Here is an 11,484-nt window from a genome sequence, read left to right as displayed (position 1 = left end):
CACTGGTATGTAAGAGTGGGGCCTAGTTGAGATCTTGGTGGCTTGGTAGCCCAATGACCAGAGAGAGGAAAAGAGAAAAAGTCAAAAAGGGTTAATAAAGAAGGTAGAGGATTTTGGGGGGTTTGTGAAGAGGAGTAGAATGTGAGGAACTTTGTCAGGGTCCATTTATTATTTTAATGAAAGATGCCGATTGAAAAATATGGAAAATTACCTTAAAATGATATTAAAGTGGTAAAGCTTACGTGCGATTTTAGTAATGGGATTGACATAAACAGTAAAATCATGGTTTGAGAGTAACTTGGTTTGAGAGCGTTTTGCAAGACAAGCTACATTTTTAACCACTTCAATACTGGGCACTTTAAAGCGGGAGTCCGCGTTTTTTTTTTTTTAAAAGCCAGCAGCTACAAATACTACTTTTAAAATAGTGACACTTACCTGTCCAGCGCGCCCGCGATGTCGGCACCCGAAGCCGATCTCTAGATCGTCTCTCGGGTGCTGCCGCCGCCATCTTGGGTATGGGAATCAGGAAATGGAGCCTTTCGGCTTCATTTCCCGGTTCCCTACTGCGCATGCGCGAGTCGCGCTGCGCAATAAGGACGGTCCCCGCTGCCTCTGGGATCTGGGTGTTTCCCAGCAGGCAGTGGGGCACTTGCGGAAAGGGGCGGGCACTTGCGGAAAGGGGCGTAATCTACGCCCCTTTCCGCAGAGAGCTATCCCGGAAGTGGGTGCAGATACTTGTACTGTACAGGTATCTGCACCCCCCTCCCCCCTGAAAGGTGCCAATTGTGGCGCCGGAGGGGGGGAGGGTTCCGATGAGCGGAAGGTCCACTTTAGGGTGGACCTCCGCTTTAAACACCTATCTGCCCAGACCAATTTTGAGCTTTCAGCGCTGTCGCACTTTGAATGACAATTGCGCGGTCATGCTACACTGTACCCAAATTAAATTTTTATCATTTTTTTCCCACAAATAGATCTTTCTTTTGGTGGTATTTGATTACCTCTACGGTTTTTATTTTTTGCTAAACAAATAAAAAAATACTGAAAATTTTGAAAAAACATTTTTTTTTTGTTTCAGTTTCAAAACTTTGTAAATAAGTAAGTTTTTTCCTTCACTGATGGGCACTGATAAGGCGGCACTGATGGGCACCAATGATGTGGCACCAATGAAGTGGCACTGATGAGTTGGCATTGATGGACACTGATATGTGGCACTGATAGGCGGCACTGATGGGTGGCACGGATGGGCACTGATAGGTGGCACAAATTGGCACTGATAGCTGGCACGGATTGGCATGGATGGGCGGCACAGATGGGCATGGATGGGTGGCACAGATGGGCATGGATAGGCGGCACAGATGGGCATGGATGGGCACTGATAGGCGGCACGGATGGGCACTGATAGGCGGCACAGGTGGGCACTGATAGGCAGCACAGGTGGGCACTGATAGGCGGCAATGTATTATGTTGTACTGTACTAATGGATGCCAATCAGTGCCAAACAATAATGCATGCCAATCAGTGATGCCCATTGTGGGCACTGATTGGCATCCATTATGGGCACTGATTGGCATCCCTTGTGGGCACTGACTGGCATCCCTGGTGGTCTAGGGAGGATTACCTTGTCCTGGGCATCCCTGGTGGTCTGGTGGCATCCCTGGTGGTCCAGTGTGGGCATCCTCGGGGGGGGGGCTGCACTGATAATCGATCAGCACAGACCCCCCCCCCCGTCAGAGGAGCAGCCGATCGGCTCTCTTCTACTCGCGTCTGACAGACGCGAGTGAGGAAAAGCCGATCACCGGCTTTTCCTATTTACACTGTGATCAGCCGTGATTGGACACGGCTGATCACGTGGTAAAGAGTCTCCGTCAGAGACTCTTTACCGAGATCGTAGTTGCAGGGTGTCAGACTGACACCCCGCAACAACGATCGCCACGATGCGTGCCCCCAGGGGCACGCAGCGGCTCAAAATCCTGATCACGTCATATGACGTCCGATCAGGATTATGAAACCACTTTGCCACCGTCAATTGCCTATAGGGCGGGTGGCAAGTGGTTAAATACATTTTGTCTTGATATACAATAGCGTCATGTCACATCTGAGTATAAAACAGAAGAGAGACAATATGATTACATTTAATGAAGGTACAACATTTAGCAAGTCACATGGTGGATGATTAAAACAGGCACACCTAAGTATGCAGGCATTCCGGGGGAAAGCTGTCCTCATCCCTTCCACGCTGCTCTTCAAGCCTCGCTTTCAAATCCAATCCAATCCAATTCAAACTCTACTGCAGGATAGTCTTCCCGGTCACGATTGCAGACTGACAGCGGTGAGAGCCGGCTCTGCGGAGGACGGTCTATGTGGACAGCTTTACCCCGGATGCCTGCATACTTAGATTTGCCTGTTTTTAACCATCAACCATGTGAGTTGCTAAATGTTGTACCTTCATTAAATGTAACCCTATTGCTACACTTAGAGGCGCCTCTCTTCTCTTTTATACTCTGTAGCTCCTGCTGGATTTTACTTCTAATCTCCTTGTTGAGGCTACCATTTGTGGATGGACATGTTATGGTTACACAACCTATCACATTGCTATAATCTTTTTATATGGCGTATAAACTGAATGATTTATGAATAAACGGTTGTGGAACAAAACATCTGCGTTTCCATTATTTCTTATGGTGAAATTTGCTTTGTTATACAAGTGCTTTGGATTACAAGCATGTTTCCAGAACAAATTATGCTCACAATACAAGGTTTTACTGTACTTTATAATAGAGCAGACTCTCCCTGATAAGATACATGTGCTCGTCATGTTGTACCATGCTCATCATATCAAAATAACTTCACATTAGGACTCGTGTCACATCGAAGTCATGTGTGCCAGCAGGAAACTGAAAATGGATGGTTTTGGAATTGAATTAAACAAATTAGTGAACGTTTCTCAGAATTTAATGTCCACTTTTGTGGAATGAGATTACCATTCCTATAGTGCAATACAGCATTTTTCAAGCTTTTTTATATACCATTAAAGGTATATAAAAATAAGAGGCACCCCAATACCCCAATCTAAAATCTAAAAAACACAAATATTACTTATCAATGGGAAACTTGAGCCTGGGACGATGCACACAACCAGCTTAATGGAATCAATTTCACAACAGAAGCCCTCATATTTACATCAGAGGTCTAGCTATCACATCAGAGTTCCCTCCATCACATCAGAGGTCCCTCCATCAAATCAGAGGTCCCTCCATCACATCAGAGCTTCCTTCATCACATCAAAGGTCCCCCCATCCCATCAAGATCCCCCCATCACATCAGAGGTCCCCCCATCCCATCAGAGATTCCCCCGTCACATCAGAGGTCCGCCCATCCCATCAGAGATCCCCCCATCCCATCAGTGGTCCCCCGTCACATCAGAGGTCCTCCATCACATCAGAGGTTCCCCCATCCCATCAGAGGTTCACCCATCACATCAGAGGTCCCCCCATCCCATCAGAGATCCCCCCATCCCATCAGTGGTCCCCCGTCACATCAGGTGTCCCCGTCACATCAGAGGTCCCCCATCACATCAGAGGTTCCCCCATTACATCAGAGGTTCACCCATCACATGAGATGTTCCCCGATCACATCAGAGGTTCCCCTATCACATCAGAGGCCCCCCATCACATCAGAGGTTCCCCCATCACATCAGGGGGTTCCCCGATCACATCAGAGGTTCCCCCATCACATCAGAGGTTCCCCCCATCCCATCAGAGGTCCCCCCATCCCATCAGAGGTTCCCCCTTCACATCAGAGGCCCCCCATCTCATCAGAGCCCCTCTTCAGATCGGAGGTCCTGCCACTACATGAGAGGTCCCTCTATCACATCAGAGTTATCCCTTCACCTCAGAAATCTCCCCTCATGCGAGAGACCCCTCATCATGTCAGAGTTCCCCCAATCACATCAGAGTCTTCCCTTTGCATCAGAAGCCCCCCATCGCATCATAGCCCACATCCCTATACATCAGAAGTCCTCCTATACATAAGAGACTCCCAGTACATCAGGGTACCGCAATGACAGAGTATCCACATCACATCACAGTCCCTCCACCACATAAGGTCTCCTCATCATAGAGTATTCCTGTCACATCGGAATCCCCCAATCATAGGACAACCCATCACACAGTCCCCCAATCACACAGTTCCTTTATCCCAGAAACCCCCCAATCGCATAGTCTCTGCATCACAGAGCACCCCAATCACACAGTCCCTGCAATTATGCAGTGCTCTATCACAGAACCCCCCTCCCCATCACACAGTTCCCAATCACAGGGCTCCAATCACACAGTCCCCTTATTACAGAGTTCCCTATCACAGACCCCCCCCCCCCCCACCACACAGCCCCAATCACAGAGCCTCCAATCACAGAGCCCCCAATTACACAGCTCCCATCACAGAGCCCCCAATCATACAGTCTTCTCTTTACATTGGAGCCCTATATTTTGGTAGAGGTTGTGAGGTATAGAAGGTCTGGAGCAGGTGGGCTTCTGTGTTCTCCTTAATGCTGGGGAGCAGCCCTGCATATTGCTTGCCCTGGATGACAGATCACCTCAACTTATAGTTAGTTATTGCGCTGGCAGCCACACCATGGCAACTTATGACCCTGATCCAGTGCAAACTAGGTCCTGTGTATGTGCCACGTCAGGTGAACCCCCAATGACACCCCAGTTGAGAAACTCTGGTGTAATATAAAATGTATTGATTTTATGCATACGGGCACCATACATATCCCTATACAAATAATTCCATAAATATATCCCATAGTTTGTAGAGACTATAACTTTTGCACAAACCAATCAATATCCGCTTATTGGGATTTTGTTTTTTGTTTTTTTATACCAAAAACATTTTACAGAATACACATTGGCTTGAAGGAGAAGTCCAGCCTGAGCTTGTTTGGCTGGGCTTCTCCTATGAGTCACAGCAGTTCAATTTGTTTTGCACTCCTGTGACCCATTTTCAGCAGAGAGAGGTCTAGAGTCCACTCTCTGCTGAGGTCCCGATATCAGTCCAGGCACCGCGTCATCCTGACAATAAAGTCTAGATCCTTCAGGTACCTGGATTGATAGCCGTCTCAGCCTCTCAATAAGCCATTCCCAGCTACCTCCACAGCTCAGCTCTCCAGTGAGTGCGGGGGGGGGGGGGGGGGGGGGGCAGAGCGGAGTGCTGTGACTGACAGGAAGCAGTTCTCTGCTCGGGGAGTTGAAAGAACCGAGTGATTGGCGCTGCCCCATCCTATTTCCCCATCAAAACTGGCCCATCCTATTGCCCCCATCAAAATTGCCCCATTCTATTTCCCCCATCAAAATTGATCAATCCTATTGCCCCATCAAAATTACTCCATTATACTGCCACCATCAAAATTGCCCCATCAAAACTGCCCCATCCTATTGCTCCCATCAAACTGCTCCATCCTATTGCCCCCATCAAAATTGCTCCATCAAATCTGCCCCCATCCTATTGCCCCATCATATTCCTCTATTATAAATGATTAGTAATGGTGTGGCTGTGCTGTCCCCTGGGTTCTGTATGTAATCAGAGCTGAGATGCTCCAGCCGCTTGATTGAGGCCTCAGGTACACAGATGGTTTGGCGTGTCAAGATCAAATCCTGGCACTGTCAGGCACCCAGGAGTTACAGCGCTAGACATGTGCAATTTGTTTCTAATTTGTTTTACGACTTAATTCGACAAATTTGTTAATTCGGAAATTCATAAATTCAAAAATCCGAAATTAAGAATGAAAATCAGAAAATTCAAAAGAAGAACCAAAATCTCAAAATTCGAAAGTCTGAAATAATAACTAACTAATAATAATAACTATTACTAACTATTAAATTATAGGTATTGGAATTTCCTTTCAAATTTGGCTGTTAGTAAACGTAAGGAATATGAATTTATCCAAAGTTACGAATTATCAGAAAATAACGAATTTTGCATCTAAACAAATGGAACATAACAAGTTAACAATAATAAAAATTAAACACTTTTTATTGTTATTTTTATTTATTATTAATAACTTGTTACGTTCCATGCAATTAGATGTGGCACTTGTTATTTCAGATAATTCATAATTTTGGATCAATCCGTATTTGTTACTTTCATAAACAGCCAAATTTGAAAGGAATTTCCAATACCTATAATTGAATTAGTTCGTTATTATTTTGGATTTTCGGATTACCGAATTTTCAGATTTCAGAATTTTCAAATTACGAATACCGCATCTAAACGAATGAAACATAACGAATTAGATATAGTTTTTGTCCGGCTAAGGGTAGACACCTCAAAATACGCACCTCATCCCACAATATAAATTATTTAGAGAAGAAAAAAGATTTTAGGTGGGGAGTATGTCGGTGCTTATACAGATACTAATGAGAAAGCAATCAAATATTCAAAATATGTTCTATTTAGGCAGAGATTAAAACAAATAACAAAATCCATTAGGTCATTGAATTTCATATGACATCTCCAATTATGATCGTTTCGACAAGAAGATTTTATAGAGATTGCATGATCGTATATTGTCCCGACATGTTTCGCCTCAGGGCTTCATCAGGGATATACGCATCAACCATAGACTCGCGGAAAGGCTATACGAAAACAAAAAACTTACATTTGTAACATAAAAAAAATATAACACAAATTAAACAAGAAATAGTAACCACTTAAGGCCCTGACCATTTTGCTGGCCAAAGACCAGAGCACTTTTTGCGATTCAGCACTGCGTCGATTTAACTGATAATTGCGCGGTCGTGCGACGTGGCTCTCAAACAAAATTGACATCCTTTTTCCCCCACAAATAGAGCTTTCTTTTGGTGGTATTTGATCACCTCAGTGTTTTTTATTTTTTTGTGCTATAAACAAAAAAAGCGTCAATTTTGAAAAAAACGCATTATTTTTTACTTTTTGCTATAATAAATATCCCCAAAAAATACATAAAAAAAATTATTTTCCTCCGTTTAGGTCAATACGTATTCTTCGACATATTTTTAGTGGGAAAAAAAAAACGCAATAAGCGTTTATTGATTGGTTTGCGCAAAAAGTTATAGCGTCTACAAAATAGGGGATAGATTTATGGCATTTTTATTAATAATTTTATTTTTACTAGTAATGGTGGCGATCAGTGATTTTTATCGTGACTGCAACATTATTGCGGACACATGGGACAATGTTGACACATTTTTGGGACCATTGGCATTAATACAGCGATCAATGCTATAAAATTGCATTGATTACTGTAAAAATGTCACTGGTACTTAACCACTAGGGGGCGGAGGAGGGGTTAAGTGTGTCCTGGGGAGTGATTCTAACTGTGGGGGGATGGGCTAGCAGTGACATGACACTGATCACTGCTCCCGATGACAGGGAGCAGACGATCGGTGTCCTGTCACTAGGCAGAATGGCGAGATGCTGTGTTTACTTTGGCATCTCCCCATTCTTCAGCTCTGTGACACGATCGCGGGTATACCCCACGGACATCGAGTCCGCAGGTCCCGCGGGCACAGTGGCGGAGCTCGCGGCAGGTGCACGTGCGCTCACGGTGGGAAATTCAAAGTAAAATACGGGTATGTTACTTTGCCCAACTGTGCCATTCTGCTGACGTATATGTGCAGGACACGGTTGGCAAGCGGTTAACAAGCAAGAGCCATTTTGCCACAATTCACCAAGAGACAGAAAGGAACTCACCACCTCAGGGCCCACCCCCCTCCAGTACAGGGGGAGGAAAGGGGTCAACCACGATGCAGAGAACGCCAAGAACGGAGAGCACTATGCCACCATAGTGAGCACATCCAACGACCAATACATTTTAACTGTGGGCAGCTGAAGCTGCTGCCTGTTCACTTCCTGGATTTACACAGAGGCACGCCTTCAGCTCTGCAGCTCTCATTGGCCCTCTTATGACTCATCCCCCCTCCCTTCCTGGCAAACTCTGACAAGAGTGATAGAGAGAGAGCTGTGCATGATGTCATTCACCTAGGCTTTTTACCAGACAAGAAACAAGAAGTGGGCTCTATAAGGGATTTAATGGCAGAAAACAAATGTTTTACTATCCAAAGTTAAAACAAAAAGAGCAGAAGATTTAATAGATGGAAAGATGAAAAAATGAATGAAGTTCCGCTTTAAAGACAATTAGCATTACCAGTAAAATCATTTAGATCGCCATCAGTCAGTGAAGTTCTGCAGTTGTCCTGACATCTACTTAATTCAACTAAAGTAGTAATTTGCAGGAAATTGTCTAATAGGATCCCCATGTGGGTCACATGGCACCCAGCACATTATATAACATTCATTTCATAGTTTGATGTTTGTCATGCCTACAGTAAGTCACGAGTGATAATGTAATTGCCTTACAGAACGTTTTCAATTATTTCCAGAACTGGATATTAACTTTTCCCATGATGGGATCCCATCGAGAAATAATAGTTCAGCTTAAAGGAGCATTTAACTCTTGCGTGCATGGAGGCCATTTTTTTTCTGGTGCCCAGGAAGTTGAATTTATTACTATTATTATTGTACATGATTTATATAGCGCCAACAGTTTACGCAACGCTTTACAATGTATAGGGGGGGGGGGAACAACACAGTTAGGCCCCTTTCACACTGGGGCGGGAGCGCTGTCGGCGGTAAAAATAGCGCCGCTTTACCGTTGTTTTAGCGGTATGCGGCTATGCGCCGAAAAAGGGTTAAAACCGCCCGCAAGGTGCCGCTGCAGCCGGCGGTATAGCCGCGCTGCCCCTTGATTTCAATGGGTAGGAGCGGTGAATACACCGCTCCAAAGATGCGGCTAGCAGGACTTTTTTCACCGTCCTGCTAGCGCACCGCTCCAGTGTGAAAGCCCTCCGGCTTTATCATTGGAGTGAAAGGGGCCAGTGTGAAAGGGGCCTTACAGTACAGTTCTAAACAAAAGGTACAGGAGGGCCCAACTCGTAGAGCTTACATTCTTTTACCTGTCAAAAGATTTGTAAGTCTGTGTGTCCATCCAGTCCTGAGATTTACACAGCTCAGCCCTGCCTGACAGGACAGAAGACCTGTATTTTCTCAGCTGCAGATGAGTGACACTTACAGATCTTGTCGCTTCACCAGCCTGGGACTGGAAAGTGCCGGTTCACACTATAACAATGTCAGACATCACATGTGATTCCCACATCACACTACTGTGCGGATCACATGCAATGTCTATGCGATACAAATTCAGCCACACCCATTGTGCAGGACCCTTTTTTTTTTGTCCGCAGTAGAATCAGATCGCATGGGTGTTCACAGTCATCGTCATGCGATCCGATTTCTGTCCGAAATTCACAGTTCGCACTGCGATCTGCAAACCGATCCGGGGGCGTCATTAACTTTGTATTGACACCCGCAGCGGTTCGCAGAGGTCGGTGTGAACTGGCAGCGATTCAAATGCGACGCAGGAACCTGTACTGACTTCGCAGGGTTTCCCGCATCCCACCAATGTGAACCGAGCCGAAAGTGAAAGGAGAAGCAACAGTCTAATGAGCTCATCTCTCCTCCTATCAGCATGCTCCTTGTTAGCGCTGTTGTGTCTTGCTCCTCCTTCTCCCAGTGTGAGCTCTGCTGCCCAGGGCTCGCAGGAGGCTGTCACCAAGTCATATTGCAGTAAGTAAACTGTTCATTCACAGGGACATATTGACCCTTACGCACGTTAAAAGGAGCCGCCTCCCTCTGTGCAGACCCGTGATAACAACCTGTTGAAATCAATGAAAGTCCACTGGATCTCCACACACATTCCGGGGTATGCATAAGCGCGGGTCCATTCCATGAATGAGGATGCAGACAGACTGGGTTCTGATGCATGCACTGGAATCGCATGGACATGGAGACCTGTGCAGGTCCGTGCGGCCAGCAGCAGTGCTGGGACAAGGTCACTTAGAGACCAGGGCGAACATGCCAAACTGTACCCCCTGCCCTAAAAAGTATGAACATTATGTGTCAGAAACCCCCCCCCCAAAAAAAATATTAATCACTAATCTGCATGATTACCCCCTAAGCATAAATGCCCCATCCTCACAGTTAAAATGTGCCCCCTGCTGAAATCCTCCCTCAGGGCACAAATTTCTGCACTCTCCATCCCCCAAAGCACAATTGCCCCCCCCCCAAAAAAATCACCCCTGCATCCCTGAAATTTCCCCTCCGAGTGCAAATGCTGTCCCCCTCCTACTCCAAATCACCCTCCTAGCACAAACACCCCCCAATCACCCCTACGTGCACTAAGACCCCCCCCCCCCAAAAAAAATGTTCCTCCTAGCAGGAATCCCCTTCCCCTTATACCATACCACCTCTTCTAGCACAAACCCCCAAATTGACCCTCCTAGCACAAATCCTTTTCTCCTACCCACCTCCCAATACAAATCCCCCTGTATCACCACTCCTAGCCCACACAGCCAAATGTCCCCTCTTACAACAGTTTTTACTGTTTGCTTCCCCCAAATTCCTACTCCCAACACAAATCCCCCCCCCCCCATCTCCTTGCGGTGCCCCCCCCCCCCCCCCCACTCCACTCATTCATTTCAACAGGCTGCTTTGCATGGGCCAGCAAGGTACAACTGTGCATTCACTTCACACAGGCATGCAGATCGGTGTGTATAAATTAAGTGCTTTACTAAAAAACTACCATAGACAGGAAAAAGAAAAAAAAGTAAAAAATATCCAAACAGTCTGTAGTATAATGCAATAAAAAAAAGAAGAATCTGAATATTCAGTATAAACAGCGTCTGAATCTTCAGTGTGACCACCATTCCACATGCACCATCATCAAGAAAGAGGAAGACTCAAATCTGCTTACTAGATACATATGACTCTCAAGAATATAAGAGCAGGACCGTTTTTAAGGCAGGGCAAAAGGGGCAGCTGCCCTGGACCCCATCATTATTGTGGGGCCCAAAGAAGCTGCCTCATACTTGCCAACTATCTTGGTTTAAATTCCCTTATCCCTTGAAGTTTTAGTCCCGTGCTGTGTCCCAATATCTCAGTGTGAAGTTTTGTTACTAATGCTGCCCAGCTTTGCTCTACATGATTCAGAATTTGCCACAGTGTACTGGCTCCTAACTAATTCCATCCCCCTCCCCACTGCCACTGATCCCAACCGCCCTCCCCCCCCCAGCTCTGCCACTGATCTCAGGATTTTTAGGAGTTTTCTGTCTATTGATTGGTCCCCTCACCTCCCCAGTCCATGGTGTGCAGGCAGTGAAGAGATGATGTGCTGTAACCTCTAGCAACCAATCATTGAGCGGTAAGGATATGCAGTAACCTCTAGGAACCAATCAGTGAGCAGTAATAATGTGCAGTAACCTCTAGCAACCAATTAATGAGTGGTATAGATGTCTAGTAACCTCTAGCAACCAGTGAATGGTATAGATGTCCAGTAACCTCTAGCAACCAGTCAGTGAGTAGTATTGATGTACAGTAATATCTAGCAAC

Source organism: Lithobates pipiens, unplaced genomic scaffold (genome assembly GCF_037356315.1).
Source record: "Lithobates pipiens isolate NorthernLeopardFrog02 unplaced genomic scaffold, aLitPip1_a1.2 Scaffold_23, whole genome shotgun sequence".
NCBI classification, from domain to species: Eukaryota; Metazoa; Chordata; class Amphibia; order Anura; family Ranidae; genus Lithobates; species Lithobates pipiens.
The sequence above is the reverse complement of the archived record's forward strand: the minus strand, read 5'-3'. Positions refer to the sequence as shown.